Source organism: Suricata suricatta, chromosome 8 (assembly GCF_006229205.1).
Source record: "Suricata suricatta isolate VVHF042 chromosome 8, meerkat_22Aug2017_6uvM2_HiC, whole genome shotgun sequence".
NCBI lineage: Eukaryota > Metazoa > Chordata > Mammalia > Carnivora > Herpestidae > Suricata > Suricata suricatta.
In genome coordinates this window covers 117,888,988-117,905,802 of record NC_043707.1, presented here as the reverse complement: position 1 = coordinate 117,905,802, position 16,815 = coordinate 117,888,988, and the positions used below count along the sequence as shown (strand labels likewise).

The 16,815-nt window shown below is 42.6% G+C and overlaps 1 pseudogene; it reads left to right on the top strand.

The window, feature by feature from the left end:
- The window catches only part of LOC115297726, a 16,224-nt pseudogene extending 2,042 nt beyond the window's left edge, over window positions 1-14,182 (top strand).
- Window positions 14,183-16,815: the final 2,633 nt, after the last annotated feature.

The following is a 16,815-nucleotide window of genomic DNA, read 5'->3' as shown; positions in this document are numbered from 1 at the left end:
GGGAAGGCGCGCGGAGCCTCCTGGCGGCGGCGGCGGCGGGAAGGCGGCGCGGGGACGGCGCCCGGCGTGTGTGGAGCCGTCGGGCGCCGCGGACTCCCGGAGGGTCGGCGGCCGGCCGGGCTCGGGCTGCGCGGCGAGTGACGGGGGCCCAGCGAAGCTGGGGACGGTCCCTCTGTTTGGTTTCGTGTGTCGGGTCTTGCCTGGATCCGGGCTGTGCGTTTCTGGCAGGACCATCACCCAAGTGATGCTGCGTCCTTCTCACTCAGCGCGTCGTATGAAGTGGCACTCAATTTCAGCTTCGTCAATTTGTCGCGTTACTGATGCCGTTCACTTGGATGCTTGATTAAGATGATGTCCCGTATGCTTCCCCGCTGTACAGTGACACGTTTTCCTTTTGTAATTATAAAGTGTTATATAGAGAGGTATTTGAAACTATAAAAATCACCCATTTCTCATCAAACCTTTTAATATTTATTTATTTTTTATATCACATGGACTCGCAGTTTCCTGTTGTATCCATGGGGCTAGAACCTGTTGCTGTCATTTATTATAATGACATTTATTTTAATGCTTCAGTAGTTCCAGATTTGGCCAGTGGAAGCCCATTCAAGCCAGCTTTTGTGTCCACTTGACTTGTCCCAATGGTTACTTGAGCGCTCACTTTCTCCCACAAGATGTTCCAGGCCCACCTTGTATTTTATCCTTGCCCCAGTCCTGGGGTCAGATACTTCTCCAAGGAGCTTTGGTTCTTTTAGTGGAGAGCTCTTACTTAGAACTGGGTTTCATCGTGCTGGGTATGCTCATTGCTTTTGAAGTGTTGCTGCTTTCATGACCTCTCAGTGGACATTTCCATAGATAGTGTGATAGCTAGGCTGACATCTAGGTGTAATATACAGATACAGATTGATATATACATAAATAACTCTAGGTCCAGTCCAATATCCAATTCATTCTACAGGCATACCGCAGAGATATTGCAGGGTCATTTCTAGACCAGTGCAATAAAGCGAGTATCACAATAAAGCAAGTTAAATGAATTTTTTGGATTCCCATGCATATAAAAATTGTCTATACTATGCTGCAGTCTAGTGTGTGTGCAATAGCATTATGTCTGAAATGTGTACAATACTTTATTGCTAAAAAATGCTAACCATCGTCTCTTCCAGCAAGTCTAACCACTGATCACACCTCCCCATAACAAATATAATAATAATGAAAGTTTGAAATACTGCCGGAATGACCAAAATGTGACACAGGGCACAAAGTAAGCAAATGCTGTTGGAAATATGGTGGTAGACTTGCTCAAAGCAGGGTTGCTACAAACCTTCAATCTGCAACAAATGCTAGATCTGGAAAGGGCAATAAAGTGAAATGCAATAAATCGAGGTGTGCCTGTAATTTTCTCCTTCTTTGTTATTTTTGGTATATATGCTGTTGAGGTGAACACTACCACATTTATTATTTCAAAAATTTTTATTTTCATTGTTCAAGTAAAATATTCCCTTCAATAAAATTTGAAACTACCGAAAAGTAAAGAGAGGAAAATCAACCTTAATTTGGCATTAAAATACAGCCACGATGGGGCACCTGGGTGGCTCAGTCGGTTAAGCATCCAGCTTCGGCTCAGGTCATGATCTCACGGTTCGTGGGTTCCAGCCCGAGTTGGGCTCTGTGCTGACAGCTCAGAGCCTGGAGCCTGCTTCAGATTCTGTGTCTCCCTCTCTCTCTGACCCTCTCCTGCTGGCACTGTCTCTCTCTGTCTCTCAAAAATAAATTTAAAAAACATTAAAAAAATACAACCACGTTTTGTAGATTTACTCTCAGACTTTTCTTTATGTGTCAGTCTCCTTTTTCGAGTTATGGAAATCATACTGTAAATATAATTCTGCATCCTGTTTTTCACTTAAGTTTGTATGGGTAGGCAAGTCAGAACCCACAGATCAAACCTGGTTCATTACTTGTTTTTGTCTACAAACTAAAATCGGTTTTTAAATTTTTATGTATTTATGTATTTATATTATTTTTTTAAAGTAAACTCTATTTCTAACATGGGGCTTGAACTCACAACTCTGAGATCAAGAAGTCTTATGACAGCCAGCCAAGCACTCCTAAAATTGGTTTTTATTATGTATTTATTTTTCATTTTTTGAAAATGTTTCTTTTTGACACAGAGAGAGAGAGAGAGAGAGAGAGAGAGAGAGAGAGAGAGAGAGAGAGAGAGAATGAGTGGGGGAGGGGCAGAGAGAGAGGGAGACATAGAATCTGAAGCAGGCTCCAGACTCTGCACTGTCAGCACAGAGCCTGACGCGGGGCTTGAACTCAACAAACTGCAAGATCATGACCTGAACTGAAATGGGATGCTCAACCGAATGAGCCACCCAGGGGTCCCTAAAATTGGTTTTTAAATTTAAAAAAATGTTTTAATGATTATATATTTTTTGAGAGAGAGACAGAGACAGAGCATGAGCAGGGGAGGGGCAGAGAGAGGAGACACAGAATCAGAAGCAGGTTCCAGGCTCTGAGCTCTCAGAACCTGACACAGGGCTCGAACTCGCAAACTGCGAGATCATGACCTGAGCTGAAGTTGGACACCCAACTGAGTCACCCAGGCGCCCTTGTATGAAATTCAAATTTAAGTGTTCATAAATTTTCATTGGAACACAGTAATGCATATTCATTTATATATTGCCTATCGCTACCTTTTGCTGCAACAGCAAAGTTAAATAGTTGTGAAAGACACTGTATTGCCCAGCAAGCATAAAATATTATTTGGCCCTTTCCAGAAAAAGTTTGCCAACCCCCGAAATATTATATCTTAATTACTTTATTAAATTGGCTGCTAAATCTGTGCTTTGAAATGTTTTGGGGGTGACAATACTTAGCTCATTTTAGGTGCTTAATCATGGAATTTCCTCTAAAGAATCTAGGAAGGGCAGGGCATAGGAGGAAGAAGAGGAAGAGGAATGGTTTTCAGACGTGTCTGTTTTCAGGTATCTGCAGAATTTATTATTTCCAACCAGTGGGAAAAGGTGTCTTCTCACTAGTCCTTAAAAAGAAAGATGTCTTTCATTAATCTTTCATGGCTAAAATAATAGCTTTTTAAATGCCCCTTAAAAAAGTTATTGAGGGCCAAAACAATCTTGTTGCTACCAAATTAGTAATATATCTAATTTTAGCTAGCTTTTCCCCTTAGCTTTGCAGAAACTTTGGTGAATTTTTAAAATGGCTCTGCAGGGCGCCTGGGTGGCTCAGTCGGTTAAGCATCCGGCTTCAGCTCAGGTCAGATCTCACGGTTTGTGGGTTCGAGCCCCACGTCGGGCTCTGTGCTGACAGCTAGCTCAGAGCCTGGAGCCTGTTTCGGATTCTGTGTCTCCCTCTCTCTCTGACCCTCCCCTGCTCCAGCTGTCTCTCTCTGTCTCTCAAAAATAAAATAAAAAGCAATAAAAAAAATTTTTTTAATAAAAAATAAAAAATAAAATGGCTCTGCAACAAATGTGGGAAGATCGTAGGGAGCTGAAGAAATCTCTCCTACCATTGTCCTCCACACCCGCCTGCCCCAACCATGGGGTCTGCACAGGGATAAATGCTGAGAAACCGCCTATTTAGATCTCTTTGACCAATAAAGAGCCATGAGTTTATTGTTTTTTGTTATTTATGCCTGTAGTTTTTGAAAGTGGCAAGGAATTATTTTAATCTTTTCTCCCATCGAGAGATGGGTCTCTGTTGTTATTGCTGTTTTTTAAATGTTTTACTTATTTTGAGAGAGGGAGACAGCATAACCAGGGGAGGGTCAGAGAGGCAGACACAGCATCCGAAGACAGGCTCCAGGCTCTGAGCTAGCTGTCAAGCACAGAGCCCGATGCGGGGCTCGAACCCACGAACCATGAGATCATGACCTGAGCCAAAGTCGGATGCTTAATCGACTGAGCCACCCAGGCGCCCCGACAGATGGGTCTTTGGATCTGTTCTCAAATCCGGGTGGGTTTGTGACTGCTACACTCTATAGTGTATGGCAGAAGTGATGTGTGATTTCTGAGGCTAGAAAGGCCATGCACCTTCTGCTTAATCGTCTAGGAATGCTGATTCCCAGGACATGCCTTCTGGGTTTTCTCCCCCCATGGAACCAGCCACTGTGCAGTGAGAAGCCAAGCCACACGGAGAGGCCGTGCACAGGTGCTCTGCATGACAGTTCCAGTTAAGCCTAGCCTTCAGCCTTTCCAGCCCAGCCTCAGTCATGTGAGTGAAGAAACCACTTTAGAGTGATCCCTGCCAGGGCTCCTGGGTGGCTCAGTCAGTTACGTGTCTGACTTCCGCTCAGGTTATGATCTCACAGTTTGAGAGTTGGAGCCCCGCGTTGGGCTCTATGCTGACAGCTCAGAACCTGGAGCCTGTTTCTGATTCTGTGCCTCTCTCTCTGCCCCTCCCCTGCTTGCACTCTGTCTTTCTCTCTCTCAAAAATAAGTAAAGTGATTCCTGAAGCTGCAGCCCTTTTAGTTCCCAGCTGTTAGTCACCAAGTGAAGCTCAGGAACACAGAAGAGCGTCCCCACTGTGCTCTTCCAGAATTCCTGATGCACAGAATCAGTCAGCATAATAAAGCATTTTATACCACTACACTTGAGCCAGGGTTGTGCCGCATAGTAAGTGGAACACTGCCTTCTCAAGAAAGGCCCTTTTTTATGATCATTAAGTCAATATAAATAATAAAAGACACGGAGAGCAGAGGGATAATTAAGGGTAAAGGTAGTTAGGATAACTGAATATTAAATTTAGTCCTAGTTTTCTAGCAGTCAAATGGAAAAGCATAACGTTGCTGAAGGTCATAGTTCTCATTGTATCATAATAGAAAAGATGACTATTTGCCAGTCAATGGGAAGTTTTTCTGGCACTAAACTCTAATAGGAAATTATTAAACAGTTTGTTCTATAAGGGATATTGAAAAATACAATGGGCAACTTCTTGGGGTGCCTGGGTGGCTCAGTTGGTTAAACGTCTGATTTCAGCTCAGGTCATGATCTATAGTTTGTGAGTTCGAGCCCCACATCAGGTTCAGTGCTGACAGCTCGAAGCCTGGAGCCTGCTTTGGATTGTGTTTCCCTCGCTCTCTGCCCTGCCCCTGCTGACACTCTGTCTCTCTCAAAAATAAATAAACATTTAAAAAAATCAAAGAAAAATATAATGGGGAACTTCTTGAGACACCTGGATGGCTCAGTCAGCTTAGCACCTGACTCTTGGTTTCAGCTGGGGTCATGAGCTCATGTTTGTCACTCTGATCCCTACATCAGGCTCTGCGCTGCATGCAGAGCTGCTTGGGATTCTCTCTCTCTGCCCCTCCTCAGCTTGCTCTCACATGTGCTCACTTGCTCTCAAAATACATAAATTTTTTTAAAATGGGCAACTTCTTTATCATCAGTTTTATAGAATTCACAAGGACTGTTTCAAATATGGACCATCAATAAAATCCAAGTACACAACACAAAGTCATAAACTCATACTGTCTAAGTATGTACCTTGATTCGGAGACAGATCTTACAAAATTAGAGGAACAAATGATTAGCACATTCTTTGACCCTCTGAGCAATCATATCAACCAGACTTTCAACAAGGCCTTGTTAGCATCCAATTAATTAAAAAAGAAATATGTATTTCAGGGGCACCTGGGTGGCTCAGTAGGTTAAGCGTCCAACTTTGGCTCAGGTCACGATCTCACGTTTGATGAGTTCAAGCCCTGCATCAGGCTCTGTGCTGACAGCTCAAAGCCTGGAGCCTGCTTCAGATTCTGCATCTCTCTCTCTCTCTCTCTCTCTGCCCCTCCCCCTCCATCTCAAAAATAAATAAACATTAAAAATTAATAAAAAATGTGTATTCTGGTGAATAACTGGATCACAGGAATTCTGTGATGTTGATTGAAGGTAGTCCCTTGCATGATTTAAAACACACACAAAAGAAGGTGGCAATGCCTATAACATCTCAGCATGGAGGTAGTCAGGGTTACGGCTGTCTTTTAGAAATAATCTTGGAAACTCATCAGAAAGAAACAATTCAATTTTTTAAGACGAGCAAAAGATGTGAGCTTCACCTAAAAAGATATATGGCTGGCAAATAAGCACATGAAAAGATGCTCAACAGCATTAGCCATTAGGGAAATGCAAATTAAAACCACAATACAAAGTAAAACCATACCACACACTTATTAGAAAGCCTAAAACCCAGGCCAAAAACCCAAACCAAACCCAAACCTGATAATACCACACATTGGCGAGGACCCAGAGCGCTCGAACTCTCCTACGTTGTTGATGGGAACGCAAAATGGCGCAGCTACTTTGGGGAACAGTTGACGGTATTTTGTACAGCATTAAGCACACCTAGCATATGACCCAGAAGTCCACCCACATATTTACCCCCAGTAAATACTCCTAAGTATTTAACCAAGAAAAATAAAAACTTACGTTTAAACAAAAATCCATATGTGAATGTTTAGAGCAGCTTTTTTTTTTTGCATAAATACCCCAAACTGGAAACAATCCAAATGTTCTTTGTCTCATGGAGAGATAAGTGGGTGGTATATGCATACAATGGAATACTGCTCAGCGATAAAAAAGGAAGGACCTACTGGTTACGTGGATGAAGCTCAGCTTCTGTTTCTCTCAACATAAGTTGAGATTCATTATGTTGAGAGAAACCACACTCAAAAAATTACCACCCAATGGTTCATATGGCAAATTTAATGTTATATACGTATTTACACACACACACACACACACACACACACACTACATACTGTAACATTCCATTTGTATGTCAGTCTGGAAGAAACAAAACCATAGGGAAAGAGAACAGATCGATGGCTGCAGGAGATGGGGGAAGGGAAGGGGCAGCTTAACTACTAAGGTTCTGCATAAGCGAGGTCAGAGAATTGCTCTGTATCTTGATTGTGGCACTAGCTACGTGACTCTACACCCTTGTCAAAACTTGTAGAACGGTACACCAAAAAGAGTGAATTTTACTCTATGTTAATTAAAAAATAAACATTTTACATTTCTAGCAGATTTTAATATTATCAATATTAAAATTAATATTGTTAGTTTAACATTTTATTTAACTCAATAGGCTAAAAATACAATCTCAATATGTAATCAATATAAGAAATTATTAATAAGATATTTTACATTTTTTATACTAAAGTCTCAGGGATTTGGTATGTGTCTTTCACTTACAAGCCCTCTTAGTTTGGATTTGCCACATTTCAAGTGCTCAGTAGCCACATGTGGCTAGAGACCACCGTGTCGGACAGCACGGGGTAGATCATGGTCTTTTTTTTTTTAAAGACTTTATTTTTAAGTAATCTTTACACCCAACATGGGGCTCGAACTCACAACCCCAAGATCAAGAGTCACATGCTCCACTGACTGAGCCAGCCAGGTGCCCCTAGGTCATGATCTGAAAAAAAAATAAGGGTAGTGTTTCCACCCTTGAGCAGCTATCATCAAATAAATAGTAGAACATTTCCAACAAGTAGGATATACTGCTTAAAATTGGTCAGACTTTTAAAAAATCTTAAAACAAACATAACGAAAAGGTAAACATAAAGTTATAAATATTAACTCAACGGAGTCCTAGTCTTGCTGATGCAGCCAAACTGGCATCATCTTCAAAGTGACCTCACCCTCTCACTTGCATCTTCTGGAATACTCCCTGAAAATGCCATTCCCTTTCATGTTGCATTTGCTCGGGTTTTCTTCCCCTAGCTTATCTTTTCCTCACTCCACACACCCGTATGTACACTTCTCCACCCTGGTGAAGACTTACTTTTCTCCTTTACAACCAATCCCAGTGGATTGTCTGTCCCCCACATCCCTGCTCCTCCAGGGCAGGAACCATGCCTTACTTTTTGCACGGTGGGCCCTCAACGCTGTTCTTTCTTCTAATGTTTCCAGAGTCCCTCTCCCTACTGGAGACTCCTGGGTGAAAGAGATACAGCCCTGCTCCCAAGTATCTTGCGGCCTGGTGGGAAGGACAGCCAAATTAGAGAGGCACTCGACTACAGTTTGCTAAGTGCCCAAGCACGGTGCTGTGGGGAAGCCAGGCTTTCCTGCACAGCCTCTGAGGTAGTCAGTTCTTCTCCCTTTTCCTTCAAGAGATCACTGTGGAAGTCAGCACAGGGTGGGCCTTGCTGTGGGCCCCATGCCCACTCAACGTCAGCCAGCTGTTGGCAGAGGCTTATGGGGGGAGGGGCACTTTAGTGGCGAGCACTGCCAGGGTGACCACGGAGGGGAGATTGCTTTGTCGCTTTGCCTCTGTGCTAATATTATAGCGTGGGTACATCCCCACCCGACTCATTCCCTGATGAAAACTCACCAGCAGCCTCTTCCCTGGGAAACCCCTGCCTGCCACATGAAAGAAACGATTGTCCCACAGTAGAATCCAGGGTGTCTTGTCCTTGGAGGAGCAAGCTCATCCACCAATCCTCAGGCCTGAGCCACCCGTCCAACAGTCCAACAACGTGCACAGAAGTCAGTTGTCTCGAGCCCTCAGTGGGAGGGGCAATAAGAGGAAATGTAAGGCTAACTGCACAACCTCTATTTCTAACTTCTAAGGAGAAAGGACATTTGCCCAGGAGGGCAGAGGTAGTTGTGGTGATGGTGACAGTGGCTGGCAAGGGCCGTGATTCCACCTCTCTCCCACAAGTCACAGAATGATTTGTGTTTGAATTCCTCCCGTTGTCAAGTGCAGATAAATTTGCAGAAATTTAAAAATCATTCTTCTTTTAACATTTATTTTGAGAGAGAGAAAGAGAGAGAGAGAGAGAGAGAGAGAGAGAGAGAGCGCATGAGCAGGGAAGGGGTAGAAGAGAGAGAGAGAGAATACCAAGCAGTCTCTGCACTGTCAACACAGAGCCAGGCATGGGGCTCAAACTCATGACCTGAGTCAAAATCAAGAGTCAGACACTTAATGGACTGAACCACCAGGCGCTCCTAAAAATCATTCTTAAATCGCTGTGAAGCGTTATAGTGAAATTGTGAGATTGACACCCTGAGTTAGGGAAGGAGTTTCAATGATGATTGGGAGGAAGGAAGGAAAATTATCGGTGGGTGGGCTTGGAGGAGGCAGGAGGATAGGAGGACTTTACTAAAAACACAATCTTTGTCTACTTCCTGAGTTTTACTGAATCTTTGCAGCAGCAAATCAATTTTAACTTATTTTTTTTAATGTTTTATTTATTTTTGATACAGAGAGAGACAGAGCATGAGAGGGGGAGGGGCAGAGAGAGAAGGAGACACAGAACTGAAAGCAGGCTCCAGGCTCTGAACTAGCTGTTAGCACAGAGCCTGACGCGGGGCTCAAACCCACGAACGTGAGATCTGACCTGAGCTGAAGCCGGAGGCTTAACCGACTGAGCCACCCAGGCGCCCCAATTTTAACTTATTTTAATTTTTATCTATTTATTTATTTAAGTAAGCTTCACACCCAGCAGAGCCCGATGTTGGGCTTGAACTCATGACCCTAAGATCATGACCTGAGCTGAGATTGAGAGTGAATGCTCAGCCTACAGAGCCACCCACGTGCCCTAATTTTGACTTACTTTTAAACATTTTATTTTTGGCTGGTTGATAGGTGACAAACACCTGCTCCCCAGAAAAAAACTCCTCTGAATTCTCCCAGGCTCTCAGTCAACAATACTTGTCCAATGTCTGCTTTTTGCCAGATCTTTGCGAGATTCTAGAGCTTTTTGAATGTTTTGCATTTAGCAATTTCATCTTATATTATGGATGAATAAAAAAGTTCATGAATTAAAAAAATACACACGTAGCACTAGCTTTTCTTTTGCTGGATGGGGAGCTACCTCTGCAGGGAATGAGATTCATTTGAGAAAAAGAGCTCACTGAAAATATTCCAGTCATCGCTGTAGCACTAAGTATCTAGCTCAGTGCCTGGTACATAGGAAAGGCTTACTCAGTGTTTGTTGAATGACTAAAAGGCCTCCCCATGGTCACCACCATGGAGCTGAGAAAGGCGATGTGGCAGACAGGGAGAGATGTGCCACAGAGGTTTCCCTTCATGAAAGAACTCGCTGACAGCCCCCCAATGTTAGTGCCTGCAGCTGCTTCAGCTTTCCAGAAGCCTGGCCAACCCCTGGGACTTTTTACCCGGCAACGACCGCTCCAGAGGTTCTCAATGCTTCCACTTCCTTTCCTTCACAGGTGTTCCTCCCCATCAATTCTTTTACAGTCCCAATTCTGTCTCAGCATCTGCTTCCTAGAAAACCCAAATCATAAGTGACTTTGGTCTTAAACCCATTCACTATAGATTAGTAGGAAAACACACAATTCTGGCAACAAACCAAAGATGACTGACTGCAAAGGAGTAATGACAATAGTAAACATTTTCTTGGTGCTTTGTACAAGGTTACTTTCTAAAATTATAACATTTAAAAAATATTCACTTATTGAGATCATGACCTGAGCCTTGGACGCTTAACCAACTAAGCCAACCAGGTGCCACTGAAATTGTACATTTTAATTTTAGTGTAACGATGAGTGCCAAAATGACCGGAGAAGGAAATGCACCTTATTAGGCCTTAATAAAAAGGTTATTCCATTTTAAAATTAATGCTGTAGGGTGCCTACGTGGGTCAGTTGGTTAAGCATCTGCCTTTAGCTCAGGTCATGTCACGTGAGTTCAAGCCCTGCTTTGGGTGAACATGAGCCCTGCTTCAGATAAAAAACAAAACAAAACAAAACAAAGGAGCAGGAGCCCTACTTTGGGTGAGCTCTGCATATCTCTTGCTCTCTCTCCCGCTGCCTCCCTCTCTCTCTCTGACCCTCTTGGGATTCTCTCTCCCTCTCTCTTTTCCCCTTGTGGGATTCTTTCTCCCTCTCTCTCTCTCTCTGCCCCTTGATCACCTGCACCCTCTCTCTCTCTCGAAAAATCAAATAAAATTAATGCTGTAAAATATAATACAAAGCTACAATCATTAAAAGCAGTGTGGTATTAGCACATCGATGGATAATAGATGAAAGGAACAGAATACCAAAACGAGGAAAAGACTCGATTATATGTAAATTTAATATCTGATAAAAGTGTCTTTTCAAACCCAGAAGGTAGAGATGATTTATTACATAAACATCATTGGGACAATTGGATAACTTATTGGGAAAAAAATTAGACCCCAAACATTAAAATAAAATGTAGATGGATCAGAATTCTAAACATAACAAGATAGTTATGAAAGTATTAAAGTAAAATAAAGGATAATATTTTACAATCTTGATGTGAGAAAACCTTTTCTAAGGAAAAGCATAAAACCCACAGACCATAGGATTTCACTACATCAAACTAAATCTTTTGTAGAGTGAAAGATATTATAAAAAAGTTGAAAAATAAGAAAGATTGGAATCACTTGTTTGGCAAAGAAAAAGGATTAATATCAAAGATACATAAAGAACCTCTTAAAAGAAGCCCAAATATATCAATAAAAAATAAAAGGCTGTGGAGGAATTTATAGAAGAAGAAATAAATAAAACACCCAACAGCAAATGCAAAGATGTTCAGGCTCACTGGTAAGCAGGGATACAAACCAAAACCAAAGATGGTTATTATTTTTTTAACCAACCAGATTGGCAACAATTAAAATGATTCATAATATCTAGTTCTGATGAAGTTGCAAGAAAATGAACACCCTCATGCACTATTTATGAGAGTGCAAATTGGTAGTTTTTTGAAGGGCAATTTGTCACTATGTCAGCAATTTAAATATGCACACCCTTTGACCTTTGATTCTAGGAAATCTCTTTTATATAGGATTGTGGGAAAGCCATGGGGAAGGGAAGATGGATGGAAGTGGGGGGACCGGAAGCAGCCTGAACCACAAGGAAGAGCTAGCACCCCGTGGAATGGACTAGAACCCATGCCGGGTCTTCACCGCTTCCAGTCTTGCTGACGTTGGTGTCCTACAGAAGCTAGAGACCTTTGTCAGAGCAAAACACAAGCAGTTGGCTCAGGAGTTGCAGAAGCCAATGGAGGACCCAGGGGAAGGTCGAGAAGTTCAAGTCCAGCTGCTGCTGCACCTCCAAGGAGGTTAAGTCGGCAGACGACTATGTGTATGAACTAGAAGATGGTTGTGGCTTTCCTTCTGCCCTCCAAATATCCCCCGAAGGCCCACTCTAAAGGAAACAGAAGAAAGGACATTCTGGGAAGTGTAATTCAGCCCAACCAAGTGGACACATTACATTACAAATTGGACATACGACAGTTTACCTGTTCATGCATCATTGTTTGTATCAGGAAAAGTTAGAAACAACGTTAATGACCATTGTTAGGGGAATGGTCAATAAAGTTATGGTGTATATATACCATGAAATACTATGCAGCACTTAAAAACAATGAGATGAAAAAGGGGGAGGGGCGTGTCTTCCACTCAGGTCATGATCTTGGAGTTCGTGAGTTTGAGCCCCACCTTGGGTTCTGTGCTGACAGCTCAGAGCCTGGAGCCTGACTCCCTCTCTCCCTCTCTGCCCCTTCCCTGTTCCCTCTCCCTCTCTCTCTCAAAAATAAACATGAAAAAAGTTTTAAAAAATGAGATCACCACAATGACATGCCATTACACACTCAACACAATGTCTAAAAGAAATAAAACTGACAATACTATTGGCAAGGATGGGTAGTAATTGGCACTCTGGTACATTGTTTGTGGAAGTGTAAAATGGTAGAGCCACCTTGGAAAATAGCGTGGTATTTACTTATAAAACTAAACATACACCTACCCCATGAACCAGCAATCTATTCTTAGGTATTTACCCAAAGAGAAATAGGAATTCATGTGCAGTGATCTTGCTGGGTCTCAGGCTTTCATTCCTGCGTCCACCTGCTCCCTCCTATCCAGTGAGGACGAAGCCTGCTATGACTTCCTCCCTTACTTCCGCCTGTAGACGCGTCCTAGGGACTCTGCCACCAGGTTCCAGGGGCGCCTCGTTCAGGGATCTATCCTGAAGAAGATTCTGGAGGTCCTTAAGGATCTCATCAAGGAGGCTGGCTGGGGGGCGCCTGGGTGGTTCAGTTGGTTAAGCGTCTGGCTTCGGCTCAGGTCATGATCTCACGGTTTGTGGGTTTGAGCCCCGCGTCAGACTCTGTGCTGACAGCTAGCTCAGAGCCTGGAGCCTGCTTCAGATTCTGTGTCTCCTCTCTCTCTGACCCTCCCCTCCTGGCACTGTCTCTCTCTGTCTCTCAAAAATAAAAATAAAAAAACATTAAAAAAAAAAAAAAAAAAAGGAGGCTGGCTGGGACAGAAACAGGAGCGTGGTAAACCTGCCGAGCACAAACACCTCCCACGTCTCCCTGGTGCAGCTCACCCTGAATGTGGGCTTCCATGGATGTAGGCTTCCTTGGCCGTGGGCATGAAACCTCACTAGCACGTCCAAAATCTTAAAATGTGTCAGCAATGAAGACCTCATTACACCAAGATCTGGAGATCATGCAGACACCCTGGCACTACTATTTGAACCTCCAAATCAAGAAAAGGTTTCATGGCGCCTGGGTGGCTCAGTGAGTTGGACCTCCGACTTTGGCTCAGGTCGCGATCTTGTGGTTCTTGAGTTCGAGCCCCGCATAGGACTATGTGCTGACAGCTCAGACCCTGGCGCCTGCCCCAGATTCTGTGTCTCTCTCTCTGCCCCACCCTGGCTCACACTCTGTCTCTCTCTCTTTTTCTCAAAAATAAATAAACATTAAAAAAATTAAAAAAGAAAAGAAAAGGTTTCAGACTATGAAATGAAGGTCATGGCTTTAGGTGTTGAACAACTTGGAATTCCAGAACAGGGGTATAGTTGTGTAGTAAATATGGCTTCTGGTGAATCTGAACATCTATGGGGAGGTCTCAGTCATATTGGAGATGCTGTTGTAAATTCCTGTGCAAAAGACGGAGTACTAGGAAACAAATATTAAGTTATCACAAACAAGTGATGTCGATGAAGAGGAGGAAGCTGTTACCATAGAGACGAATGAGCTCGTTCCGCCAACTTCTTGTTGCACTGGTTTCTGAACTTCTTTACAAACCACTCCACTCTCTCCTACAGTGACATTCCGTATGTCTGTGATGTATCCCTTGGTCTAGAGTATAAAACTGCTGATATGGGACATTTAAAGTACTATTTGGCTCCCAAGATCGAGGATGAAGAAGGATCGTAGGTGTTCTTAATATCTAAAAAAATAAAATTAAGCCCTTTGCGAATTACTTCTGAGATGGCAACATGTACTGAAAGTCTCTTCTGTCACCAAATTTGTACCACTGAGTGCATATGTTGGTATTTCTGTAAATACCCTATTGTCCCTCCATTCCTTACAATTTGTTTAAAGAGCAGTCCAAAGTCCAATCTGAACTTGTTAACCTAGAGATATTTCTGTCTTACCTAGAAATACTCATGATTTTCATAGCAAAAGAGTTTTGATTCTAAATGGCTTTAAGAGTTTTTTTTCAATTTAGGGGCACGTCGGTGGCTCTGTCGGTTAAGCATCCGACTCTTGATTTCAGCTCAGGTCATGGTCTCAGGGTTTGTGAGGTCTAGGCCTGTGTGGGGCTCTGTGCTCTCAGCACAGAGCCTACTTTGGATTATCTCTCTCTGCCTCTCCTTCACTCGCACGTGTGTCAGCTCTCTCCCCGCTCTCTCTATCTCAGAATAAATATTGTTTTAAAAAGAATTTTTTCAACTTAAGTTATTTGAATTTCAAATATCAAAAAAGTTATATGCATAAAAAAGATGTAAAACATGTGTATATTCACAAAAGCCAAAACCTGGAGACAGATCAAGGGCCCATCAATAGGAGAACTAATATATAAACTCTTGTATATTCATATAGTGGCATACCATTCAATGACATAAAGGAATCACTTACTACTACTGTAACAATATGGGTGAATCTCAAAAACATTATGCCAAGTGAAAACAACCCTTACACAAAAGAACACGTTTAATATTTCCACTTATGAAATTCTACAACAGGTAATACTAAACTTTGACAGAATAAAAATGGAAGAAAGGTTGCCTATAGAAGACTAGGGTCAGGCATTGACCTGGAAGGGAGCAAGAGGGAATCTGCTGGGGTGATAATACTCTATCTTCAAAAGGTTTTGATTACACAGATGTATGAAGTCTTAACATCTCAGCAAAAGTTGACGTAAGAGTTGTACATTTCATTGTATATAAATTTTACCTGGAATGAAAATGTATATGCAAACATTAAACTCTAATTAATTATAGGTATGATGCTTTTTTAGGGGGAAGTGTACTGATGCCTGCAATTTCCTTTGGAATCCATCAAAAAAGAAAACGAATGGGTGAAGGAAGAGCGGGATGGGCAGATATGAGACAAAGCAAGTCTAGGAAAATGTGAATGGTAGGGTCTAGGTGGTGAGTACACAGGCATTCACTGTGAAGTTCTTCCAACTTTGTTGTATGGTTGAAAATGTTTATAATATTGGGGGGGAAATGAGATTGAATTTGTTGTCTCCTAACATTGAGAGATATCCAAAACATATTGTTAAAAACAAGCCTCAGAGGAAAAGTATAGTATGATATGCACATAAAAAACAACTAAGTAAAATAAAAACTTCACTTCTGTGAGTAAATTAATAGAGGATCCATGTTAAACCATTAACAATGATGACCTTTGGGGAAGAAAGTAGAATGAGAGGTTTGGTGTCTTTCCTTGGCTCCCTAGAAAGCAAAGCCTGGGGCAAAACTTTTACGTGCACTTTCTGGACTAGTGCAGCTCTAGGGAAGCAGGAGTGAGGGGCAAGAGAAAGTAAGGCAGGGAAGGGAGACAATAAAAATGTGGGTGTGTTACTGAGCTGCTTTATAGCAAGCACCAGTGATTGTCTCAAGGGAGGTCATCAGAGATGCTGTATAATAAACCTGCTGCATCTCTCCAGGGTCCATGGTGGGGGGAAGGAAGAAGAATTCATCTGCTCATTGTTGTGTTTCACTAGACAAAGCATATCCCCAAAGGCATCAGCTCCCCCCACGTTTCTGGGCCCGCCTGGTCAGCCAGTCTGCAAGCATGGTGTTGAGTGGGTTGTATGGAATATTGTTTGAGCAGCAACAGATAAGCCCCAAAGGTGATTCTGAGGCCCAAGGCAAGAATGGGTCGTGCCTGTGAGCCTCTCCTGAGGTCAGGAGTGGTCCCCAGGGTAGGCCCTCCGGGATAAACCGGTGGAGCACCGAGACAATTTCTCCTCTGCCTTAGACGAGTGACAGGCCTCCCGCCCGCAGCCTAGAGGAATGTACTTACTACCAGGCAATCGTTTTGGGGCCCTCCCATAACAATGAGGGAAAAGACCACTGAGTAAGTCTGGGGAAATGCATAATCGGGGTCCAGCGAAACCGATCTTGGTAAGTGAAGACTTTCACTTTTAACCATGTATACTTCTGCATTGCTTAAATCTCTTACATTCACAAATTGCTTGTGTAATTAAAAAAAACAATAAAATCAAAATGTGATACTTGGTATACTATTTTGTAGCCAATTTAGTAGAGAGATAAACAGAATTAATTATGGACATGCTAGCCTAGGGGCGCCTGGGTGGCTCAGTCGGTTTAGCATTTGACTCTTGATTTTGGCTCAGGTCATGATCTCACGGGTCCTGAGATCAAGCCCCGTCTCAGTCTCTCTCTACCCCTCCTCTCTCACTCGTGTGTTCTCTCTCAAAATAAATAAATAAACATAAAAAAAGGCAAATGCTAGCTTAATATTACCTGAACCAGTAAGTTTAAGTAAGATATTATTTTAGGTGGTGTAATACATTAAATGAAACAAAGTGAGAT